The sequence below is a fragment of the Ochlerotatus camptorhynchus genome, unplaced genomic scaffold (assembly GCF_037179485.1).
Source record: "Ochlerotatus camptorhynchus isolate MF236.1 unplaced genomic scaffold, CSIRO-AGI_Acam_v1.1 ptg000270l, whole genome shotgun sequence".
In the NCBI taxonomy this organism is placed as follows: Eukaryota; Metazoa; Arthropoda; class Insecta; order Diptera; family Culicidae; genus Ochlerotatus; species Ochlerotatus camptorhynchus.
Window position 1 is genome coordinate 1048312 of NW_027040759.1, and position 27813 is coordinate 1076124.

Here is a 27813-nt window from a genome sequence, read left to right on the forward strand (position 1 = left end):
ATACACGGCTTTTTATTACTGGCAATCAATCAGTCAACTGCTGCAACGATGTCCCTACCTACAGCAGATTGAAGAAGCCAAACCGTAGGGAGGGGATCGTTTTTTATCCTCCCCCCTTCCACCACCACATCTCGAATCGAATCCGACCACCAGCGAGGCGGGGGGCACTTGTTGGATTGGGCTGGTAAAACATGGGAATTTGTGATTCGATACGATACGAGGAGGGTTCGTTTCGGCCGGCCAGCTTGCCAAATGTGATAGATGCGAGCAAATAAAATAAAACGACACTTGGTCTCAGGACAATTTTGGAGGAAGGGGACGTTTTTTTTTCTGCCCCTGCAACCCTCCCCGATTTGTTTTTTGTCGGCTGGTTTGGTTGTTTCGATTTGGAGAACGTGTGTGGCTTATGTGGGCTAATCCTCCCTCCGTTGAATGGCGGAGTGAAGAGGCTCTTGAGTTGATCATTTTTATCAATCATTTATCGATTTGCCGGCAATTTAGTGGTGGAATCTCGATGGATGGATCCACTGGATGGTAGTACATTTGAACGGGTCGCTATTATTGCGAGCATTATCATAATTCACTGCATGTGTGGTACATTCCGATAAACTAGTCAGTTAAGGCGCGGTATCACCATGCGGGAGGTGGCGGGTTCGTTTCCCAGTCCTGTTTAGGAAACTTTTCGGGTTGGATTTTTTTTAGATTGCCGCACAATATACAAATTCATGCATTCATAATTAATAGATTTAGGGGCAATACACAGTATGGGACGAATTAAAAAAAAAAGTGGGACGTGGCTATTTGCGATGAAACTATTGAGTGTAGCTTTTTGATGCCTTCTAAAATGTTTCTTTACTTTTTAAATACTTTATTTAATTAGTGAAAATTTTTGGTTAAGGAGGGTATACACTCAGATAAAAAATAACAATTCTATGTCTTGTTAAAATTGATGAACACCTATGGAAACATTGAAGATGAAGCCTTTTTAAGAAACTTTGTCCAAGGTTTAAACTTTCTATCTTTAAAGTGGACGATGTTAAATATAGGGTGAAAATGGACTACTAATGGTACCCCTTCAAAAAACGTTTTTTCACCATAACTTTTTTCTTTGAATTTTCTCGTTTTCTAAATATTCTACAAAGTTGTAAGTGCTTAGAAAATGCACATTTTTGCATAAGACAGTAAATCGCTATCTTTTTGTTGAAAGGATTAACACAAGTTTTTACAATTTTTTTACACTATCTTTAAGGGGGTGTACTTTGCAGGTTAGCAGGTATTAGCAGCTAATGACAACGTCATTTCATTTAGCAACTTATACCCAACTGTTTCATATACAATTCTAAGAGGAATCCAAGGGGATGCTTAATAAATTTTCAAAACATGTACCTCAATGTTTTGCTACGTTTTGCTGTTTTCATGAAGATTTTTCCAAGTATGTACATACATGAAGACAAAAAACGTGTTGCTTACTGTTAATTATGACAAAAGAAATCATTATGGTGAACATTTGCACTAGCTATCAACTATCACAGTTCAAACCTTGGACAAAGTTTCTTAAAAAGACTTCATCTTCAATGTTTCCATAGGTGTTCATCAAATTTAACAAGACATAAAAAAAGTTATTTTTTTTTTATCTGGGTATACACCCTCCTTAACCAAAAATTTTCATTACTAAAAAAATAAAGAAACATTCTAGAAGACAACAAAAAGCTTTACTCTAGGGGCATCCCACTCTAAACTTTTGTTCCAATACTCATTAAGTATTGTTAAATATATCTTAAGTATTTTTAAGTATTTTCAAATATTTTTATCTGGACGTTATTTTGATCATAGCAAGTCTTGGCAATAACCTCGATTTCTAGTGCAATTGTGTTTTATTTCGATGTCAAACATTACGCTTGAATTTTGCAAAATGTCTACCTAAGAGATAGTCTCCTGTACGGTAAGTAAAATATCTTTTTCACTATACTAATACTGATATGATAAAATAGATATTTTGATGATTTCAATATAATTTAATTGACTATTGCTGTTACTCATTTTATATTAAATATTATATTTGCAGTCATCATTCAACGGTGCTTTGGTGATTTTGCCGAGGATTTTCGCAATAAGATGAAAAAGGTGCTGGACGTACTGGCATTTTCAAGTAGCCTAACCATAGCGCTCTTGAAGTCTGAAGTTACATCACAATTGAAAGAGGACATGAGCACGATGGCAGAGTTAATTTGGAAACGGTACGACGTCAGCTATGCAGACATGTATGGGGACTTCAGTGAAACCCCGAGAACTTCCACCTATTTACCCAATTGTTACCCCTAACCTCGAGCATGCCACGAGTAATCGGTCCTCGTTCCACTAACATTAGTTTAAAGAAAACTCTGTTAATGTAAAATTGAACTTCAGCTTTGTGAAGCTAATGCAAATGAGCTTTGACAAATAAAAAACATAGATATATAGGGGAAATGACGGCTTCGGCATGACAGACTATTTTCGGCAACCCAAATTGAAACACTATTTTCACTGGATTTTCTTAAACACTTCGCTGAATGCATGCAAACGATTCTTTATGCTTTCAGCTTCAATTTGACTATACTTTTACCACTGAGAAAAAGCAATATAGCAGGGTTTTCTTGAAATGAAACACACGCACTACAAATTGTAGCTGATTTCGAGTTGCCGATAATAGAACAGCAGATTTACATGCAGTTCAAATGGAACGGTTGCCGAAGAAAAACTGGTTGCCGACAATACTCGCTCTCACTAGAGAAGATTGGAGCTTTGTAAAAGCGTTTCAAAACAGTTTTTGACAATTCTTTCGACTGAAATTGTTAGAGCAGCAGGCAGCAAAAGATTGTAAACAAACCACTACTGCATATGCGTGCGTTCCATAGAGAAAAAGGCTATATAAAGAAGGTCGCTGCTTAGGTTGCCGAGAATACGTAAATTCCCCTATTTTGAAAAGAAATGGTGTACATTTGGCTCTCTGTTCTCTTTCACATGTTTACCTAAGGGGCTGTCCATAAACTACGTAGACAATTTAGGGGGAGGGGTTGACAATTATTCACGGCCCATACAAATTTAAATTTTTTGTATGGACAATTGTCTACGCAGGGGGAGGGGGGGGGGGTCAATAATCCCAAAAAACTGTCTACGTAGTTTATGAACAGGCCCTAATACTAAATTTGCTCAATGGATTCCAATTAATCACTTATCTATCTACCATTATTTTGATCAAAACTAATTTTCAAAAATTACTTATGACAAATCCGTTTCGATCCAAATAGGGAATAGGAGTGAATATTATAATGAAACTTGTTCAGAATACTATCTCAAATATAGCTACTTAAATAAGAGAGACGGGTACTTAAGGTTGAGAACAGTGTTGGAAAAGTTCGTGATATTTCACGAAGTTCAGCAAGGGAAAAGTTCGCGAGTCATAGTGATTTTTTGCGAACTTTTCCATCACTGGTTGAGAATCGGTGCAGCTGGAAAGCAGATTTTATTTTAAATTGTCTCTTATGTCAGAAGAAAAGACACATTCTCATAAACGAAATACCATAATTGATCTTTCCTCTGAAGTTGTAAATCTCTTATTTTGTATGATTTATTCACTAAATACTTTAACGCTCGCAATGCTCAAAATCCAACCTAACTCATAAAATCCCTGACAACATTGAGTAAACAAACAACAGAAATTTGTCTAGCAACCAGGGAAACAATCTAGTAATAAGTATTTCTTAAGTATTTTTAAGTATTTATAGGTATCTAAGATTTCAGTTAGAACTTTATAAGTACATCGTGAGAAATACAAAATTTAGAGTGGGATGCCCCTAGGCTTTACTCAATAGTTTCGTCACAAATAGCCATGTCCCACTTTTTTTTAATTCGTCCCACTGTGCAATAGGTTGAAATCCAGAAGGTCGAAAGAACAAAAGGTCGAAAGACAACAAGTTAATTTGGGTTTATCTTTACCGCCTTATGCGCATATGTGCTCTTGAAGTAGAACAAATATTTTCCGCCCATCGTGATTCAAAATCGTTTGATTTAAAAATGCGAATAGCAATGTAATATAAAAAATAAATTCAATCATTCGATATAAAATGTGTTGCTCCCAGATTGCAGATTTGTTCAGTATACTTCATGGCAGTTCTGAAATCTTCAGAGCAGTTACATGATTTCAGGAATGTAATAGGAACCTTCAAGCATAGTCCATAGAACTTTGGGGAAGTTTACTGAACTTAAGACCAATATCGAAATCTTCACAGAAGATCCAAGATAATCGCAGATAGTCCAGAGAACTTCAGGGATCTTTTGGGCAGATCCATTAACTTCAGGGTATTTCCAAGAACATGATCAGGATAATGGCTGGAATAGGTCTTCAGAACAGTCCCATTATCTTCACAAACATCGAAGGAACTTTAAACCCTTTCTGAGGAATGAAAGCAAATACCGAGAATTTCACGGAAGTTTCATAAACAAACTGGGGGAAATTCAGAAAACTTTCGGACAATTTTCGAATGAAGTTGCATAAGCTTCAAGTATAATGCAGGATCTTATAAGAAGCTCTGAGAACTTCAGAGATATCCACAGAACTTCAAGGAAATAAAAAGAACTGCAGAGAAGATTGAAAATGAGAAATTGAGAAAAACAAATTGAAGTTCTAAGTATCTAATGCCGTTTTAGTTTGGTGAACCAGGTTCGAAACTGGGTTACTTTCTTCAAACTATCACTCTCGCCATGAACTGGGTGAACTGAAATGTTGTGTACATGTGTATGTGTGACTTGAAGTAGAAAAGTCTAAAATGCAATGACAGCTAGCTGCCAAGGGATTCCTCAACATCGCTCGCAAATGGATACCATCAATTACAAGCTAGTTTATGACCATGAAGGCGACATAATCCAACAGAAGGATTACATATGCTTAACAAATATGGACAGTAAGAAGCAGAATCGGTATTGAAATTGCATCTTTCCTCAAAATAGTATGCAGTTCAACAAAACCGCATATTTATATCTCGTGCCACAATTAAAAATTGACATTATTGCGCATTTTGCACCTTCTTAGACAACTGTGCAGAAAATTTCTGCACAGTGAATATTTTCGCACACCCAGCGTACACCTATCTCTTACTCACACAAACGTAGCCTAGCTATGTCAAAGAGAAAGATCGGGCAATGCTAATTTTATAGTCTCTTTCATTCCCCTACTGTTACCATTTAACAACAAGTGTGACGTCAAACTCACTGTTCCATTCGAATGCGAGCGAAGGAAAAAACAACAAGCTGCACATTGCCAGACCTCCTCTCCTTGTCTTGGATAGCCTAGTTGGCTTGTGATTTGACAGATCGTGAGAAATTTTATTTTGCTTTGTTTTGGTTTTGATGGTTTGCTGCTGCTGTTTTGAATTGTGAATTTTCGATCGAGGAAATTAATTAATGTGGAATCTACTCTGGTTGGTAAATGATCGCATTTGGTTTCCGTACTCGAATTAATTTTATTTGTGTTTTTTCAACAGAAATCGATTCTGAAATGGGATCCGAACCAGGAAATAATCACCACCGGGGAAGTGACGAAGTCGGTTGTTCGTACTTGAACGTGGAGTTTTTAAATTATCTGGATGGAAATATGGACTGCGATTTCAGTGATCAAACCGAAGATCCGATCGGAGGTGCTCAGCAAGTGGACTACGAGCTGGATATGGAGAAATCGGGTGATTCATCGTTCGTCGGTGAAGAAGTTGCTGGTGGTACGTTTTCACAAGAGAAACTTCCAGAAGGACTGTACGGTTGCTGGCTGCTTGTTGCTGTTCGGGATTTTAAGGGACATTCATCTGGACGGGAAATTGGCAAGTGGTGCGTTGCAGGAAACACGCCTAGTGAATTTCTTCACCAGTGCTGGTTGATGTCCCAGCGATTTCTGAAGCGGGAAGTGATATTCAGGTGCAATGAAAGCGGCGAAGCTGTACCTGTGTGGGGTGAGTAAAACCCCCAGGAAATGGATTTCGCACGATTTGCTTTGTTCAACGATAAGGCTAACCACAGATACTATCCCGTTGACAAGGTAACAGCTAACATTTTGAATCACTGGAAGAAGAAGGACATTCACCTCCTTCTGCACGTTTATTCACTTTCCGTAAGCAACAGAGCTGTCTTCAAAACGGTTAAAGATTCACTACTGGAACCAGAATCTAGGGACAGGGCTGGTGCTGCATCGAACAGAATGGTTGATGATCTTGCAAAAAAAAACTGCGTGATAAGCATGGAAGCTGCTGGCAAGCTCAAGACATTGCTTGGATGATGTGGGCCAATTCGATTTTTGCTGCTGATCCTTGTCAACGAGATAGTTTGATCGACGAGGCACCTCCAGCACACTTAATTAAACTATTTTCTACCAGAGAACAACCCGCAATCCGATCGATAAAACGGAGTTTTGCCATGGCTCATAGCGTGAATGCAGGTTACCATGATGAAGTTGTCGTCATCCGCAAAACGTTCTGTGTATTGGAGGGAATCGTTCAAACTTTGACGACTAAAATGGAGCAACTAAATCGATCGATCGAAGCATTGGAGATACGTGATACTATGGGTGAATCATTTATTTCTGCAGCAGAAGAAACGGTTCGAACTGAGGAGACAAGCTTTTCTGATCAACTAGCAGCTCGAGTTCGTGAGCAAGAAGACGTGGATCATTATTAATTTCATTGATCGTTTTTTAATGAATAAAACAAAATTACAATAAGCTTCTATGCGTTTGTTTATTAGAATGCACTCAATTGAGATCTAACTGAATATTGTATCACGTCGCTTCTCTGAGTTTTCTTCAAACCCAAGCATGATTAAGTCATTTTCAAGCTCAATAGTAGGGTCGAATCGACCACCTCGGATAAAGCCACATTTTCGGTACAAGTTTCCCAGTGGATATCTAGAGAACTCTTCCATGATTTCCGCTACAACCAAATTCATATCACGACGAGAACACTCTCCGTAGGTTCTTTTCAGGTGCTGTTTAACAAGTCCAAAAACAATCTCTATAGGGTTATAGAACGGACAATAAGCCGGCAAGAAAATGGGGATTATACCCAAGGATCGCAGGTAGTAGATGATCATGGGGTCACAGTGAATACGCGCGCCGTCAAGAATCCAAATGGAAGAGTGTCCGGGATACATTTCTACATCTGTTGAATTCCTGATGAATTTTTGACAGCATTCAAAAAACTTACTCCGGTTAAACGTTCCTTCCGTACTGAACGCCTCTTTCATCCCATCCTGTCCAATGAAACACAAAAGAGACACTCTTGATTTCCGGACAAATTCTCCTCGACAGATCAGCCGTTCCCCTCGTACTCCATAGCCTCGGGTCCTCAACATTCCTCGATTATCGAAACTAACCTCGTCAAGAAAAATCAAGTTGTAATAATCCCATTGAATGCTTTGCAGCTCCTCACAAAATCGCAAGATATCTTCTCTGCGGATCTGAACAGCTCTACGTTCAAGAGCTTTCCATGAGAGTTATGGAGGATGCGGCAGATAGAGGATGTCGATATAAGAATGGAGAAAGTTCTTTCAAATTCTTCTTTGGCTTCATCGAGGTACAGTGTTGGATCTCTTTTAAACAGCTGCACAAGCCATTGCCGTTTATCCGCTCCGAATTTTTTTGCATCTCTAGCGTACTCCCTTCTGGAAAAATATCCGTTTTGCTGGTAATTAGAAATCCAGTTAGCGATTGTTGATTTATGTTTCCGGTAAATTGACGCCAGTTTGGCTTTCGAAAGTCCCAGGAAGAAATAACCGTATAAAGCATGGTAAACGGTATTATCCGATGCACGGCGCTTGGTAATTGGCGTTGACGGCGACTCTGTAACTTTTTACTCCAATGGTAAAATCCATAAGCAAACGTCAGACTGTGCGTGAAAGATTGCGGACTTCGTACTATCCTTTCACTCCACTGAAAATTCCCATAATAAACTGTCAATCTTTGCTAGAAGAAACGATTTTTCAGCGGTGCCGTCAACGCCAATTTCCTGAAGGATATCTGCCATCCTGGTGATAAAAAGGGAACAATTAATAAATAGTGTAAAATTCAATAAATAGTTGCAAGAAACATACATTTGCTTGCAACTGTTAGATAAATCTTTGAGAACGAGATAAATACAAATAAAATGTTTGCATAACACTGTCTGACATAAGGATTAAGTAATATTAGTGAGTGCGCAAGCATAACTGTCACTGAAATCTTCTCGCAGAAGTCTAAAAATTCGTGCAATCAACAATATCTGCGGTGATTCGGCATATTCATAGAACCGTTTTCTGCCCCCAGTAACAGAATCGGTCTGAGGATTGCATATTTCATCTATGCTCAATGTTCTATGCAAATTACAAAAAATCTCTTATATCTAGGCTGACTTTCAAGAATTGACTATACATGGGGTTTTCCGGGAATCTTCAGACCATTATCCTCTCACTAGTTTTACCGGTCCGGCTGGCCAACTACAAGTCCAATCAATTCCCTATCTGTTTTGCTGAAAAGCCAATACCTTTCAAATTAGGGCTAAATTTCAAAATTTGATGGACGCATTGCTGTTAACCAGCCATGCCAACATGAATCGATACGCATTATGCTCAGGAGTCACAGTTTTTTATTCTGGTGAAGTTATCCAGTTGCTCAATTGGTGTTGCGATGATGTTATTATAATGGTGAATCAAATATGTGAGATTCTCTTCAATTCCAAAAAACTTTCGAAAGAAGTTTTCTAATCCAACATATACATTTGATTTTGAGCATTCGATTATGTTAACTCCTTCTCCATTCGTAGCTGGTCTTGCTTCAAGCTCACATGCGATAGGGTCCAGGCTGGGCATATCAAACAACTTATTTTCTCTAAGATAGGTCATGAATTTATGCTCCGTTTTTACTAAATCGAAGACCTGACTTATTATCATAACTGTATTCAATGTTTTAACACGCTTATCTTCGGGAATATGGTCTTTAATGGCATCACAGACAATATTTGCTATCGGTTCCAACAGCTTGCTCCGAAGTTCAGATATCAAATCGAAGACCATCGATCGATTGAAACTCATCAAACTGTGTGTGTATGTTGTAAACTGGATTCCAATATTATGCATAGCTAGCAGTGTGTCGTCGACGATGTACAGGCAATGTTTCATGTATCGTGCTATAAAATAATTGATTAATTAACTAATGCGTGAATATATCTAGGCGGGCACTTGAAAAGGTTCTTAGTACATTGATCAATTCACTTCAAACAATTAGTTAATACCTCGACCTTTTTCCGGCTATTTCGACACAGTTATGAGTAACTAACGTATACGACAAATAACACAGAAAGCGGATTTGTATTGCAGGACTATGCATTACCGAAAGAGACAGTCAATTAAGAGAATCGATCAATGCGCAACACCTTTTGTGTGGTTTAAGTAGATATTGATTACTGTTTTACCTTTCATCAGATGATGATTCATCAGCGTTTTTACTGCGAACTGTAGGGTGCTGGATACCGAAGGTATCACACTGGTCAATACGAAGACGTTTGGGAACCCATGGTTTTGTCAAATCGTTAGCGTGATCCTTTCGGATGTGGCGGACAAATGATCTGCTGCCAGCATATTCACGGAAGCAGCTAGGTTGAGCGCATTTATAATCACTGTATTGATTAAGGTTGTGAATTTTTATGCTACTCAAATGTTTCATCAGCTCTTCCACTTTCTCAAACTGGATTTGGCACAAGTAACACACAACACCCATTGCTGTTCTCCTTAAAAAGAATATCATGATGAATTCTTCAGACACCAGCTAGAGAAACAACTTAGGCTCTGAACCATTTGGCGATTTTTTTTAACTCTTGGTTAAAATTTGACAGATGGAAAGTTATCGATTAACCCTGCTATCCGAGCATGGTTATTTCTGACAGACAAGAAGTTAAATTTTGACGACCGTGGCTCGAAAACCGGTCGATCGACAGCACGGGGATTTTCGAACATAAGAAATAACTTTCGAAATGTCATTTTTAACCACGAGTTAAATTTAACTCGGCAAATGGTTCACAGCCTTACAGCAGTTCATTGGTCGGATGGTCGAATCACTATATCAGTGCTAACATTTGAAAACGGCGCAAAAGCCATTTGTAAACAAATGGTTTGTGGGCACATTACTCGCTACCCGAAGAACGCCCACGCAAACAAACAGCATCGTCAGGAAGGGGAAAATTTCCCCTACCCGATGTTGCTGTTGTGTCGCGTGGGTGTACTTCAAGTAGTGAGTAAAGGGCCCACAAACCATTTGTTTACAAATGGCTTTTGTGCCGTTTTCAAATGTTAGCACTGAATCAATGATTCTGTAGTCTTAAAGCTATGCCCCAAATTAGTAGGAAACATTCGGACCTAGCTATAAAAATTTCCGGATTCTTTCGGTTGCGGCGAGTTGTCCGGGTATGTTCACCAAATCTACTACTATCATCAAATCAAAACTTATTTATTCCGTTAACGTAAAATTCGATGCCATCTGTAATTTTAATTTTGTTATCTTCACTATTGGTAACACGACTGAATTCAATTTACGACGCTGCTAAATTGCATGAGGAAAGGAGTGAATAAGAATAACAAACTAACCGAGTGGTAAACATTATTTTGACAAATTTTTACACAGAGACGAGTGCACGAATGGATTTGAATTCACTCCCTCGAGAAAAACTGACGCAAGCTGCAGGCAATGTTTACTATTCATGAACACTAAATGCTCAGTAAGGTTTTGCATTGTCGGGGTTAACCTCAATCGGATGACAGTTCAGTGGTACTGTTTACGTGGACTTAGTCAATTTTTTCATGAGTGGATTTTCTCGATATTTTTTCAGACTTCAGTGAGATGTAAATCACACTTCTGCAATGTCCACCAGTAACATCCTTGCACCGCGCATTTTCTCGGCATTTTTTAAATTAAGGTTTAATTCTTAAAATTATTTTTTTTTCGAAAAATATTTTAAGTGCTTGTAAACAGTACCACTGAACTGTCAAAAAGTGCATCCGATGAACACTGAGTTCATTAATGGCGTCACGCTGCAAAACCTAATATTCATTATTCATGAGCGTTTAGTGTTCATGAATATTAAACATTGCCCGCAGCTTGTGTCACCTTTTTTCGAGTTAGTTAATACTCACACTTTTATTAGCGTTAGCGTTGTTATGATTTACTTCGTAGATTGGATACTAGCGACACTCACGTCTCTTCTGAAATTCTCAGTTAGACTACTTTCAGGAATAATGCTGAGGAGTAAACATTGGTTCCAATCTAAACAAGAGTAACAGAAGCATGACTGTCGCTATTCCCGGCCACGCCCATCTTTACCATAACTAGGGATAGGGAAGGAAATGTTGATGTAGTACTTACTTAACGAGAGGCCACCGACTTAGCGACACCCTCATAAGTGCTATGGAGTTGGAGGGTTGGGTAGGGTATTCGGTTAGGATTCACCTCAAGTTGGTGATGCAACCAAAAGTATGTATTGTTTATTTGTTGTTTATTTATTCTCTCGATAGCCGGCTATCGAAAGAACATATTAATTTTGTTTAGTGATAATGAATTTTAAGAGTCATGACGGAGAGCTTGGGATTAAACCCATGATTTTCTGCTCAGTAAGCAAAAACGATCCCTCCAAGGTCATCGAGCATCTCAGAACCATAACGCTTCACGACAATACAGGACTACGTTTTCGCTTGATATGCAAATAGTTTCCGAGGTTAATGTTCAATATCAAATATACAAATGATGGTGGCGACTTATTGTGCTGTGGAAGAGCTTGGGGTTAAATCCATGATTTTCTGCTCAGTAAGCAAAATCGATCCCTCGAGGGTCATCGAGCATCTTATAATCGACAGCGCTTTGAATAACTAATATTTACGATAATTACATGAAATAAATAAAATATAAACTACAAACAAAACGTGACTGCTATAATCTCAAAAAGATATTCTCACAAATATATTTCACGCCACCAGGAATCTCAAAACCATTAGACGTTATAATGATAAAGAAGAGGCCAAAAAGCAAGCGTCCGACACACAAAACCCGTCAAATCCACTTGCAGTCACAATCAACGATTCTACGAATCGCGAGCGCTCACGAATCATAAAACCGCTGACTGCGACACTCTGAAAGCGAAATTGATAAGCTCTATGCGTCAAACACCCGCCCTTCAATCCCCTCCCGCATCCATTAACACAAATCTCCATTACAACATCTAACGAATTCAAAACTCCGAAAATCACTCATCTATAGCAAGTGAGTGGAAGCAACCCTGCATGCAACCATTCTTCATGATACACTTTTTCTGCCTATCTTTCTATTAGGCCTGTGGACATGCGTTAGCTTCGAAACTTCTAACCAAACTGGGTAAATTTTCAGATCACAAAAAAAAAACTTTCAAAGGTAATTACAAGTAAAATAAATATTGATTATTTTACGCAAAAACGAGCAAGTAATATTAAACCTCTTGTATCATATGCTAATGCTAATTGACTGTAACAAAAATAATATGCTTAAATAAAATAAAATATTAATAAAATTTTATGCAAAATTTACAAGAAGATCATTACTTTATTGGTGAGAAGTTTTTAATAAGCCCTCCCAGTTCCTCTGTATACAGAACAAATCTGATACTATAATCAGAATTGCTCAGTCTGCATGAAGCAGCCGATTGCATCAAGGAAGTTCTATTAACAACCAAGAATTAATCGTTTAAGGCATACTAAAGCATTAAGAAGGTGATATGTGTCACTATAGGAAATCATCATCGTTGCAAATATAAAGAAATTAAACATAACCCTTTGCTTCAGTACCGTCAACCTATATGTCCATGGGGAGGGCCTTGTAGTTCACAGATATCTACGCACTAAAAAAAAATAGATTGTACTTTGGTCCGATAGATTCGGAAGCCTTTCATTCGAATATGCGACCTCCTTCTGGCCACCTTGTCGCTGATCATCAGCGTAGAGCGAATTCAGAAGCTTTTCATTCGATTCGTGCTACTTGCTTTACTTTTGTTTCACTAAGTTCATGGCTACACTTCACTGCGTCTTGTACTGGCCAGATTCAAGCCAGGAGTCACCATTTTTGCTTGATTGTTGTTCGGCATTCTTAAAACGTGTCCTGCCCATTGTACCCTTCCAGCTTTAGCGACTTTTTGGTACTGAGCTCGCCAAAGAGTTGAGCCAGCTCGTGCTTCATTCTTCTCCTCCATACGCCGTTTTCTTAGTTGGTCCTAAGTAAACGTCGCTCGAAAATTACCAGTGCTTGCAGGTCCTCCTCGATCATCGTCCATGTCTCGTGCCCGTAGAGAACTACCGCTGTACACTTAGTACGGGGGTGAAGTTTTCCAGACTTCTAGGTCTTGTGAAGTCCGTAGTTAACACGACTTCTAGCAATAATGCGTCTCCGAATTTCTCTGCTCCAGTTGTTATCCGACGTTACCAATGATTCAAGGTACACAAATTCATCCACCATCTTGGACTCATTTCCATCGGGTATCACACTTCTGCCTATGTGAGCTCTATCGCACTCGTTTTCTCCAACCAAAAGATACTTAGTCTACGACGTATTCAACTTTAATCCAACCTTTTGTGATTCACGTTTCAGCCTGGTGTATGTAATTATTCTTGAATCTGCCAGATGACACCGCTCGTACCTTCTACAGGGTATTCTTTGAGGTATATTTACCTCCCGCATACTCACACTTTTATTCGGCATTAACCTATGAGTAAATAATAAGTATGTTCCCGTACTTGCTTTTCTCGGCCAACCATAGAAAAGAGCCTATCAGCTTTTGTAAACAAAACTTTTAAGCCCTTTCCTCGCAGAACGTAGCACTGATGTGTTCATTTTAAGTATACATGGTACAACTGTTGTGCACAGGACCATAGACGAGTGCACGGATGGATTTGAGTTCACTCGCTCGACAAAAAGTGACACAACAGCGGGGCCCTGTTTACTAAAAATTAACACATGAATAATACTGGCGTAACATTTGAAACGGGCCTATCAACTTTTGTACACAAAACTTGTTAAGACCTTTTCGCGCGAACCGAATACGCCCACGCAAACTAACAACACCATCGGGTAGGAGAAATTCTCCCCTTCCTGATAGTTCTCTTGGTTTACGTAAGCATACTTCGGTTCTCGTGAAAAGGACCTTGCAATTTGTTTAGAAAAATTGATAATCCATTTTCAAATGTTATGCGACCATTATTCATGTGTTCATTTTAAGTAAACAGGGCCCCGCTGTTGTGTCACTTTTTGTCGAGTGAGTGAACTCAAATCCATCCGTGCACTCTTCTATAGAGCTTTTGGACGTTTAATCGGTGCACACTACTGCTCCATCTAAATCGAAGAAGTGCGAGCAAGAGGTAAAACATATTATGTAGTTGGAAAACAATGAATCCATTCATCTCGATGTGATAGATAGAGAAAGACGATTAAACGTCAAAAAGGTATGGTGGTAAGCTCCAACTCGGATTAATTTGATGTTTAAATGATCTGCAAAATGTTTGCTTAGAGTCGTGTTAATTATATCTAATGTCAACATCAAAGCAGCCGAACATTCTTGATCATGATTTAATCCGAGGATAATACCGGTTGCAGCTTACCAGCATAAGAGTCAGAGATCCGATGGTGCAGTTAGTTTATATTTTGAGTTCAACTATATTCACATGTTTCTTCGTAATCGTAAGCTGGATTCAATGGATTCTAATATCTAGGTTAGAAGTGCTGGTGGGTGAAATTGGAATGAGTACGACATTGATAATCAACATCGCGACATTTCAACCGATAAGGACAATCGATTGGATTCGGTCAGCCAGGAGCGACTGTGGAATGCAAAACAAAAGCAGGCAACTGCTGCAGGAAATAGGTACTCTTCAAAATATGCCGTTAAGGGTATAGGACTTACCTCCACTTCAAGTATAAAGCTCATTTGAGATTCCTTCAATGATGGGCGCCACTTGCCCTTTATTCGATAGTTCGTCGGAAGTATAACCGGCAGGAACGTGCACAGTAAGTAATTCTTGTATTCTCCATGAGTGGTTTCGATGTATTGTTTATATTTCTCTCCGTGTACCTTGTGGATACCGGCTTTCTCAAGGTGGTTCTGAAGCTTCTGGTGAAGCAATGGGAATCGTAGATAAAACTTTCGTGTGGCATCCGGATGAAGGCGATCGAAATCAGAGGAAAGCTGCAATTGAATTAGAAATAGTATCTCATTTACAAAAGTAAGTATTTCGATCAGGGGGTAAGTCACTCTGCCACCTTGTGTCTGTGCTTACTGTGTTTCATGTGTGTTTTTGAGTGTCGGAAGGTGTTTCTGGGTGTTTCATCGTGATGACCGAGCAGTCAAAACTTCAACCGAAAAAATATACTTTCTGGCAACCATATCCTCAACCATAACATAACGCTGAAAATGACAGCCTTCTGCGACTCCTTTGCTGTTATTTGTTTAATGAAAAAGCAAAACCGACGGGAAGGCTGAGGTTATTTGGAGCTAATACGACCGCAGCTCGGTGCACCGGCTTTCAGAGTGAGACAGGCCCTGCCGCTGCAGGAGGAAGACGAATAGGCACGTGCCACCCGGGAACAAGGACCAAGCAATGGGTACAATTTGAAATTAATTGGTGGGGCCGTAATTGGGTTGCTGCTAGTGAGAACCTATGATACACAATGTTGCGTTTGTCTTGATTTTCATGCGAAACATTTACCTTTTTAGCATCTGTTCCTCCTGATACTGCTGTTTTCGTGGATCCCAACCGGTTTCGGATTTCCCTTTCTTTGGATTTCAATCCAGATCCAGAATGTTTTTCTTTCCCGGCTGGATGGTACGGCGGTTTTTTGCTCGTTTTTTTTTCTCAACATCAAAAGAACAATCGAATGTAAACAGTATTTGCAGTGGTTCCAGAATTGATTAAAAATTTGCTTATCATGTGACGTAATGGTGTTTGTGGGTGTTTTAAGTGTGTTGAAGTGTGTTTTTGTGAGTGTTAACACAATGTGGCAGAGTGACTTACCCCTTGATTTCGATGGTTACCAAAATGCCTCCTTTAGGATCCTGGATAATAGGATACAATAAAAAAAATTGCACTTAAATCCTTCTCGTTTTGAATTTGTTGTTGCCTTCGATTGAAACACTTATTCCATTGCTTCTGTACAAATTCGATGGGACTCCGTCCATGAACAAGCCAGTGTTGCGCTTGAATCTGCGATTCTTCGTTTATGTTAGATGCTCCTGCTGTGTTTCCCAACGGTTTTTGAGTTCCCGATGTTCCGGGTGTACATTCCGGGTCTTTTTCGATGCTGGAAGCTTTTGTAACTCGTAAACAGCGCTTTTAGCTCAACGCTTTTCCGTTTTATAAACTTTCCACATGGCGGAATTCGGTTGCCATCATCGGCAATATGCCCTGCTCGATAATACGTTTCCTAAAACACAATATTGTAAATGCACATGTAAGACAATTATAAAAAAAGTTTTCTTACCGGTTTTTCTCCAGGGAACAATTCAACTATTTTCGCTGTCATTATACGATAAAATCGACTGTCCAGAGTAAGTTTCATATTCAACCCTTCCAGCAACAAACTTGTTCCACTAACATTTATTTATTTATTTATTTATTCGTCAATCAATCACCAAATTATGTTGGGGAAGAACCTTTTCTCACCGCTTTACAGCCGTCATTTGCCTAACAGTTTGCAATACGCAACTTATTCTTCGCACGGTCAAACGGAACACATTCACAGAGGGACGATAATTTATTGCAACACCAAACACTTAACAAACTTTGTTTCTAATTTCTAGGATAGAGTATATTTGCGCGCAATTTGGTTTCCTCTTGGTGACTCAGTGGTGGCTGATAGCAAACTATATTCTGTCCTAGAAATTAGAAACAAAGTTTGTTAAGTGTTTGGTGTTGCAATAAATTATCGTCCCTCTGTGAATGTGTAAACTTGTACCAACCTGTTGGTTGACATGGTATTCAGCCACGTCGATGGATGCTAAAGGGCCAGGGATCGAAGAGTCCAGAGAATCAGTGGAGGTTTTATACGCATCTTTCTATGGATCATAAAGTTTTTTTTGTTATTAGGCAAACCTGCACGCTACATAGTTGTATACATACCAGCTCAGTCAATAGTTTTCTAAACAGAACTCTATCACTAATGACCTGACAAAACAAATTGATGTCATCTTTTTCCATCTCTGAAAACATTTGAGGTGTCTCAATGCCATGGACATTTTGAAGGATGTCTTGGTAGTATCCGAGTCTTCTTGATACAAGGAGTTGCTCCAATGCATTCCGTGGGTCACTTGTTGTATCTTGAATCAACTCATTGCAGTTTTCTTCCTCTAAAAGAACATACTGCACCCCGATATCGTTTTTGACTGCGTCGGAGGCGCTTCGTTCAACAATCAGTGCAGTGGCCCCTCGGACTCCATTTCCTGCTGCAACGTATCGGTCGTGAAGTTGCTCATTTCCGACGGTTCAAGGAGTACATGCTCCAGGTAGTTCATCTGATTGCAGCTGGCGCAGCAGCAGAGCGACAATTTCCTCTTTTGTAGGCATTTCACAGATTTCACAGATTTTTTTTTAAGTGACGAACCAGCCAGTGGCTGAAAGTCACTCTAATAAAGAAAAAAAAAAAAAAAAAAAAAAAGATTTCACTTAACACAACACTGAATTATGAATCCAAGATGAAAACCTTTTTCGCATGCGTTACACTAAAATGACACGTGCCTGAACAACGTTCACGAAAGTAGAAACAAAAATCACGCTTAAGGGTTTATGAAGCCACGATATCATGATTATATTTCATGCTTTTTAATGCGTTACGAAATGGTTTGGGGTGCTGAACAGTCTTGAATTGTGTTCATGAATTCGTGATTCTTTTCATGAAAGCTGGATTTTTTATATCACGTTTATATGAACTAAGTCATGAATTTGAAGCAGTTGTTAGTTCACGTTGTCGTGATTTTTTGTTCTCGAAAATAGGAACGTTTTTTTAGTTTTGGATACTCTGGATCTTTAGGTGGTGGCTCTTAGTACAGCTTTCCCAGATTGGCATACCATACTCAATAGCCGGCAGAATGATCTGCTTGTGATCAGCAAGCTTGTTTTTGAGGGACAGGGTGGACTTCCTGTTTATCAGAGGGTAGAGCAACCTGATCAAGATGTTACACTTGGTGGATGTCTTGTCCACATGGGATCGGAATAGCAATTTGCTATCGAGGGTGAGACCAAGGTAGACTACTTCACTCGACCATTCCATGGGTGTGCTATCAAGATGGATCTTGACGTTAGCAGGCGGAACAAGCCGAGGTGATTTCGAGTGTGGAAACAGAATGGTTTGTGTTTTAGCTGTATTGATACAAATCTTCCAGCTCTTTAAATAGTCGGACAGAACATCCAGGCCTGATTGTAGTTTACTCGGCAGAGCACGGATCACTCGACCCTTATAGATGATGGAGGTGTCATCTGCGAACATTGACAGGATACCACCACCCGGCAGGAGAGGAACGTCTGACGTGAAAATGTTGAATAGGATAGGCCCAAGCAGGCTACCTTGAGGGACCCCTGCATCAACGTTGAACGTATCAGAGGGGACATTTTTCCAGTAGACCTGGAATGATCTACCCGACAAGTAGTTTTTGATGATCTTCACGAGGTAGATCGGAAAGTTGTATCGATGCAGCTTGTACACTAGACATTGTCGAACGCCTTCTCGACGTCCCAACAATGCCATGGCGGATGTATTGGAAACGGACTTATTCCGCTTGATGATGTTAGTAACCCGTGCGAGTTGATGGATGGTAGAGTGGACTTTCCTAAACCCGAATTGCTCTTTGAGAAAGATGTTATTGTCATTTGAAAACACCAGCAGACGGCTGAGTATCAACTTTTCGAATAGCTCCGAGATGGAGGACAAAAGGCTGATGGGGCGATAGCTTTTGGCACTGGTAGGAACTTTGCCCGGCTTGTGTATTGGAATCACTTTGGCTAACTTCCAGCATGCAGGGAAGTAGCCAAGCTCCAAACATTTGTTGAAGATAATGGTAAGATGGTTGAAGATGTCAATACTCAAGTTTTTCAACTCGAGGTTGACTACACCATTTCATACCCGCAGCCTTCATGTTTTTTAGTGTTTCTAATAGCTGCTATCACCTCATCAGCCGATATTCTACTATCATCATGCATCACTACGGGGGTGTTAGCGACTCTAGACATTGCCTCCAGTACGGCAGGCCCATGGGGGCTCACCATGGTTTGGCCAAGATTATGTGAAATCACAAAATGCTTTCCAAGAGCATTGGCCTTTTCAACTGGGGTTATGAGTACGGATCGTAATTTCTGAGTTCCACCATCCTGACCTGGATAATTTTGATTAGCCTATTGACATTGGTCTTCAAGTGGGGCAGCCCAGAACGCTGGAACTGCCTACGAATGGTGTTACGGAGCCTGATAAGATCTTTGGTTGGGCTGTCAAGGTTCAGAGTATGACTCACCTGTCTGGATGCTGGTACGTGTTGCTCCCTGGCACGGGATATCGCCTCTTCGATGGTTTGCAGACACTGATCGACTTCTTCGAACGACTCCGGTAAGACGTCGTAATCGATTGCTGTGTCCACACAGCGCTGATACTGCTGCCAGTTGACACGATGGTAGCTAATGCCATACAGCAGCACTCTTTTATATCTTTTCAGGTTAAAGCAGAATGATGTGCAACCAAGTGGTATAAAAGCTACAAAGACTCCTCCCATTATGAGTAGTTTGCTATCAAGTAGCGAAACTGGCTCTTTTCCTTTTGCGTACACGGCGAATAAGAACGACCCAAATTTGAGTTTAGTTCACTCATAATCGCCAAAAGTGCAGGAACTCAGCGATGAGTAAATTTGTCTCATGGTTTCCTGTGGAAAACCTAAAAAATCTGCAAGAAAATGAGGAAATTGACGAAAATTTGATTCAGTCTCGGAGTAGTACCAATAGACTGAGTAAATCCAATCTTTACTTTTCTCAAATTCGGGAATTTTTCCCTGGAAAAACCAGGGAAAATATTAGACAAATTTACTCATCGCTGAGTTCCTGCACTTTATTTCTTATTTCTGTGATAACTAAACTCAAATTTCGGTCGTTCTCATTCGCCGTGATATCACCTTGAAAGATATCGGCGCCGGTGGTTAGCGTGATTACCTCTCACCCCAGCAGGCCTGGGTCCAATCTCAGTCGACGCCACCGGCATGTTCTAAGGCATAACATCTCTGATCACGCCTTCCTTCGGGAAGTAAACCCGTTGGTCCCCGGTTGAGTTGATGGGTCGATTGGTAGGGTCTAGGTGTGGGAGCTACCACCCTGGCGTCGGTAGCATTGGAGCTCAGTACGGAAAACAAATCTCGCGTCACTTTTCAATAGGTCCTATCTACATTGATCGATTCTCTTCATCGACACTCTCTTTCGTAAATAACTCAGCTTCACAAATGTTTCCTGCCGTCTTCGTCGAATAAGATGCTAGATTGTTGCTTCTTCCATCGAAAATATCCGGCCGTGGCGATTCAAAGTTGATCAAGGTTGATCAAAATAATTTGTACCCCTGATTCCAGTTTGATTACATGAGCATTTTGTGTGGTCGTTGGTTCTGAATATGGACAAACAGGCAGATGAATTCTATTCCTACTCTTTACTGTAATAAGCTTGGTGGCCTTGAAAAGAGCCGTTTTGTTGCCAAAGTTGGTGATGATTTAACCTCCGAAACCAAACAGAGTGCGTCTCTGTCACTTCAAAACGTAGATGACATCCATGGCCGCTTACACTTGGCGTGTTTAGTACCTTCAGCACACCTCGTAAATCAGACCGGAGATACGTCAGACACCGCCACGGCGAGCCAGACGACGGATGGTGGTTATCTCGAAGAATTTGCGCTTGGTTCTGAATATGGCGATGAGTGTGCAAAATATTACGCAATTCTATCCTCCCTATTCGCACGCGCCCGAGGATCGGAGGAGAATACCACTTCGACTTGTTTCGTCTACTTACTACTCTCTGACGACTGTGCTGGGGAAGCAGCATATGCATGTAGGTAATTGGTGGATCTGTTAGTTAATTCGGCGCATTTGGACAATGCTGGATATTTACCAGTTTTTCAATAGTTTCTTGTTGTAAATCAACACTCAGAAGCATTGCTATCGATGCGTAGCCATATTTCTGATCGATTAGTGATAACATTATTCAAATTGGACCAGGAGCAGCTGAGTTATTAACGTTCAAAATCTTTCTTAATTTGTTACACGTTCCATTTTCGGTTTTCACAAAGTGTACCACCCATATAGAAATCAAAGACGTAGTCCTACGTCAAAAGATTTTTTGCGACAGACACAATACAGATTGATATTCGACTAAATGTGGCATCACTGGACGTGGGCTGAGCTCAGTCGTATTCTAGACAGCAAACTAAGAAGGCGTTTTTAGTATAAATCCGGAAAGAACTTTAAATATTCTAGTCAGTGTCCAGTAGTGGTTTTGGGGATTAAGTGCTCTAATAAAAATTTAAAACAAAGCGCCTGTTCCATTTTTTTGGAATAGCAAGCAAATAAGAAATTCTGACCCAAGCCCTAGAAACATTCCAAGTTGAATAATGCCTCAAATAAATTCATATCGCTTAATATCTCGTTAAAGCCAACAGAAATAATTCAACGACAATAAAAGTTTTAGTCCATTAAACCGCAGCACAATTCCGGCAGTTAAATGGAAACCACACTTTCCCTGCTCCCTGGGATCGCTACAAGTTGCAAACCACATAACCACAAACAGTCGCAAACAGTCAGCGGGTGTTACGACGATGATGATGATGTCAAAGGCAATTGTCATAGATCATAAACGCCTCGCTGATGCCGAACGTGCCGCAGCCCCACGACCCGACGAAAAAAGCGAGGATATGTGAGAGTTCTCCCGGAAGCACTTTTACCACCGAAAACTATGTTTCAACCCATCCGTCCTCCTCCAACGACGGGTGCTGGAGCAGTTGCGAACGTGAGGGAAACATTTTTGCGGGAAAAATGCCACCCCGGACCGGAAAGCGACTCCCATATCCAAGGACCGTTTAACGGAACCTACTACATATGCCGACGACGACGACGACGGTACGATGTTTGTGACGTCTCGGGGATCGCATTTGAATGTAGGTACCGTCCCACGGTGGCAATTGTTTGGGATGATGTTCGTTCCGGGGGGAGAGGCAAATATCAATTACTTTAAACGGTTATAGTCTTGGTTCGTGGCTGGGTACGACCACAACCGGAGCGGATATATGTCGTTTGTTCCGTGCCACTCCATGAACCCTTTCCCCGGTACAAGGAAAGGACACTGTGAGATGAATATTTTATTGTGCGATAAACCTTTATGGCCATCAAAAGTTCATCTGCAAAGTGCGATTTTTGATGGTGTCGGGATTTATGACACGAATCAGATTTAGGATTTTATGATACATGTGTAACACTGCTAGGGTTGATTATTTGCTATGACAATCTCTGGAAATTATGCACACGATTAAAACTTACTTGCAGAGTTCACCAGAAACCAATTCTTGATCACTTTTTATTTCACCCACCAGTAAATTAGACTAAACAACTGGTGGCTTCAAGCGTCCGAAGGAACGGGGTGATCCATTCCGATTAAATTTAGAAAGTACTAAAACAACATTAAGTCAACAGTGGGAAAGTCGTGCATCAGTAACATTGCGGTGACAAACGGTTTCTGCACCTATCACTGCAAACTACCAATCTGTCACTTTCAGCAACGAAATGGTTAAACCTTTTCAGGGTGAAGTAGGCGTTGTTTGCTTCAAACCAAACGGACTTAGCCTTAATCGAAGCATGCTCCGACAATTGCACAACTCACCCCTCAGACACTATGAAGCCTACAATCCGAACACCTTTCGCCCAGGTTCGAACCGTGCTTGTCGAACTATTAACTGTCGGAGGTTGAGAATCGAGACAAACATGTTTCCTTCTAGCTCGGTGGTAAGTGGCGCCCAGCGAGCAATTGACAGGCTGCTCTTACATGCAGTCAAGCTCTATTCTCAAGCCATGAGCCTGCAGCGAGAAACATGGCGCGGAAAATGTTCCCGTGACACCTTTCCCAGCGAGCGCCGCTTGAGATATCATAAGTTCAGCAAAGGTCCACCGGAGGAAATCTGTCAACGTGTCGTTGTAGGAGCTAGGCAGCCCAATGAAATGAAATTGTAACACACATTCGGTCGTGACTGTGTAGGGAAATGTATCTGATTTGACGTATATAGGTGGAAAATAGTTGAGCCCCAGACCGAATGTGACCCAGTTGTTACGAGGGCGAGCATGCTTTGTAAAAAAAAATCAGACAGACATTCTGTTGGACAACCATCGATTTTGAACATTTCTTACTACCAAAACAGAAGTGGCAAAATGCCGTCCGAGACAATAAAATCGATAAAAGCAATTATTGGTTTACCCACTCTCCCGCTCCTTATACAGAATGTGTGATACGTGTGTCTGTTATCGTCACCCGGACGGGGTTCTCCAGAAGCAACCGACTACTGGCTGGATTGATGGCTATTTTTCTCCAAAACAATTGTGTGTTTTGTGTTCTGGGGCGAATCGTGAGGCGAATATCCACGAGTGGATTATCGGTGTACCGACTTTCAGCAGTGCCCGGGCGAGAAGCAAAAGTCGTTGGCAAAAATGAACTCCTTCTCCAGCGGTGGGTATTTATCTCCCACTCGATTCTATGGTCACTCGTCTCGTCCAAGCAATGAAAGTGCTTATCGATTCTCAGCTCTGTTGATGGGACGGTTGTTTCGGAACGGAAATTTGAGCCTCGCTCGAGGTGATTGAATTGCAAAAGTGCACAAGTGCTCTGACGACATGCTGGTTCACAGTGAAGAAAGGGTTTGAATTTGGGAAAGAAAATCCCTTACTCTTAATTAAATTTTTCCACTCGTGTCACTTTAATGAATTGACTGAAATGAGTGAATCGGGTGTTATGACAGAGCTGTAGTTTGTAATTATAAAGATAATCACATCGCATTGGTGACAGGAAGATGAATGGATGGGAGATAAACATGAGTGAAATGAAATGTAGTGGACATGGACTTCCTGCCTTAGCTTAGTCAGTAAAGGCGCAGCTATTAATGGACTATTTACACTTATGCTAGTTCACTAGCTCAGCCTGCTCAACCAACTAGCACGAATTTCAGTTGTTCCTGAAATCTCATGCTGGTAGATGATAACGCCCTTTTTACATTATGCTGGTTACTTTTTAGTACAGTGCTAGTACACTAGTGCTAGGAAAAAAGCACAGATGTAAACACCACATAAGGCAAGACCATTCTAGAGGCTGCTGGGTTCGATTCCCGATACGGTAGAAGAAATTTGCAGGATGTACAATGTTTCGACTTCCCTGCGATTAAAGTATGATTGTGCTTGCCACACAATATATACAAATAGGCTGTTTTGATGCATCATCAATGTCAAGTTTAAGAGTAAATGTCATCCAAACCATTTGTTTACATCGTAGTGATGATTTTCAAAGCTCAAAATAATGCATATTTTATTGCACATATTGCAAATTTCCAACGGGAGTAGTCTTATTTTACAATTTATAACAGATTTGAACCGAATTTCGAGTTTCTCATTCGTTCATCGGAAATAAAAATCATCACTAATATTCTTGTTTTTGTTCGTACCGTTTTTGTCATACAAAAAAATGGGTTGTGTGGTAAGGCAGTTTGTGCGGCTAGAATCGGTTGGAGGAAAATATGTGTGGAATAATGGTCATTCATTTCAGTTATGGTTGTCGTGTGGGACTGAGATTGTCGCAAAGAAAAATTAAGTGAGATGGAAGAAAAAAGTAAGAGGTTATATCCATCTCGTTGAGTTTAAAACAATTTTTATTTCTCAAACATTGGTCTACATTTATTGACAATTTCAAATAAAACGTATGCTTTAAAATAGCATGTAAGCGAAGACTACAAATCAAGAAGACTGGAAACTGTTCCCTTCTCCCATACAAATGTCAAAAATCACTGATAACAGCGCCTCTGACAATCAAAGGTGGAACTTTTAAGTACAAGTGTTAGTGAGACAGTGACTGTGTGTGTGACCTAATGTCACCAAAACGAATAATCATAACACGGTACTCGTTGTTGTTTTTGTTTTGCTCTACAAAATTTCACGGCAATTTGTATCCTAATCACAGCAAGCCGGTGGTTTTTCAACTCCGATACCTAGTGAAAGTAACTTTTACTTGTGTACGATGAACCGAAATATTGTTTACTTTGCCTGTTGGAAGCAATCAAATATAAGGAATTGGCGGCTTCCACGTACGTTGAGTGAACTACCGTCATTCGAAAGCTGCTGAAAATTCAAGAATTCAAAAAGAAGACAGATCCGGTACCTACATCACGATCCAACAGAAGGCGTAGCAGGATCTAATATTGGAGAAAATGAAAATAAAAGGCTGAAGGACTACAATCCCAAACTGTGTATATTTCCATTTTATATGTTGTCGCAACATGAATCCACTGGATAGTGATCCTCTGTATGCTTTAAAAATTCTTGGAATCGGGCAACCCGTTCCAGAGAATGATAACCACAGTGTCGGATTGGCCAGTGACATTCAAATGGTCAGCGAGTACTGTGCCAACTTACCAAGCGTCACAACTTAACTCCCCCCGTTGTGGCCAGGTGCCATAGCCATGCGGAACGGGCATGCATTTTACTAATGCACCATACGAATGCCAATAAATGCATCACTAAAGGGCTTAGGAAAAGAGGAATATAATTCTTAGATAGCAAATTAATGATTGAGGAAGGTCCCACCATCATTGTGAATGGCATAATTGCCATAGTTTTAATTTTCAAAACAAATTTACTTACGTTCAATTTCAGCTGATTTTTAGCTCGTTGCCAACATAAAGCAAAGAAAGAAACGTTTCACTTTTTACGACAATCAAAACCAATGATTGACATCTAATTATTTCTATCTATGCGAGTGAATGCACTCGTAAATTAACACACACCATCATACGCAGGTTCCACTTTTGTTCAGAAGAGGCGTTGCCGTTACTGTCTCCTGAATTTTGGCAGAGTTGCCAGTCTTCTTGATTTGCGGTCTTCGATGTAAGGCAACAGCACTATTGTAAAACGGTCTACACTGATTGACGACATATAAACAACACACTTAGAAATACATAATTTTACACGTGACGGAATCCATATTTGACATAAAAGATGAGACGTAAACAAACATGTCATGTACAATTAAGTGCTCCGAGACTGAAAAGTTCGGTACTCGACGAAAAGTACGTTTGATTGAGCTGAGTTTTACGTCTATTACGACTCAATTTTATGTCAAAAATGACGCTCGTATATGTCAGTCTCAGAGCACCTAAATTTACATGAATTTTTTTAAGTGTGAAGACACGACCGTAGATTTGAGGTAGGATTACGTGCTCGGTATCAATATTCGGCGAATGTGTTAGGGAAACCACTTTCTCCCATCACGAACGCCTCGTTTTCTGATGACAAAATTACGCATTTTCGTGCACAATACGCACGGAATTTTTGTTTTATTTAATAGGCAACAAAAAAAGCGAAAATTGACTGAAGGATCTAATAATCTTTGTTAGTTTCGCTATAAAAATCCAATGCAGATCGATCAATTAGTTCTTTGATATTAATGACCTCAGCCATCAAACATTCCTTATGAATCAGTAGTATTTAGTCCTCGTTCGTGAATGTTCAAAAAAGCCTTGCGGTTACCGTAGATGAAAATATTGTTCCTTTCCTTTTCGTATATCAAAAGTTGAATTTCTAGGACAAAGAAATACTCTCCATAAAGAAGATTCCAAGAGCTTTATAACTAAAAAAAACTGCAAGGAACAGCCCTATGGGGTTGTACGCAATGGTGACGTAGGACTACGTGGTCTTATATAATAAATCTTATTTGTTAACTGCAGCAGGAATTTGTGTTTTGTGTAGAAATAGGAATTTGAGCGGGGTTCTCTCTGTTTATTCTCTTTAGTATGACGCGCTTGACATAGATGTCCTACAGGAACTCACTAAGAGCTACTGATTCCGATCAATAGCGATGCGGCTTCTTCCTACCTCTATGGATGCTCATGTGGGCTGCAGCTCGCTGCTTGCAGGCAGTTTTTCATTGTGTACTGGAGAACACCACCACTCACCATGCGGTGAGACCGGATAGAATTCAACTTTGAAATCTGTGTTAGGGACATCGCGTTTCGCAGGCAACCGGTGATAATTTTAACTATCAAAGCAACAGTTGCACATTCGTGTAATTTTCAGTAGTGACATTTTGAAAAATGATGAAGTCTTAAATTTAACAGATGCGTAGAAATATTTTTGATCGATTGGTGATAAAATTATTGAAACTGGTCCAAGGGCAGCTGAGCTATTAACGTTCAAAATATTTCATAATTTTATTACATGTTCCACTTTTGGTTTTCACAAAGTGTACCCCCATATAGAAATGACAGACGTAGTCCTACGTCAAAATCTAGATTTAATCGAACGTTTTTCATATTAAGCAAGCCCTGATAATGTTGATGCTCTTTTGAAAAAGCTATGCTTTCGCTCGCAGAATACCTAGCGCTGGTCCTTTCAAGTTCCTAATTCACGCCTCCTCGAGTCATATGATAACAAAATACTACCATCTGAAACATGGACACAGGTGGGTGGCGTAGCCTGGGCAATGTTGCCAGTCCGTCAATAGCAA

The 27813-nt window shown here is 40.2% G+C and overlaps 1 pseudogene; it reads left to right on the plus strand.

Annotated features, from left to right (window-relative positions):
• The first annotated feature begins 4933 nt into the window (after positions 1–4933).
• On the plus strand, positions 4934–7509 carry LOC135705594 (uncharacterized; annotated as a pseudogene).
• Positions 7510–27813: the final 20304 nt, after the last annotated feature.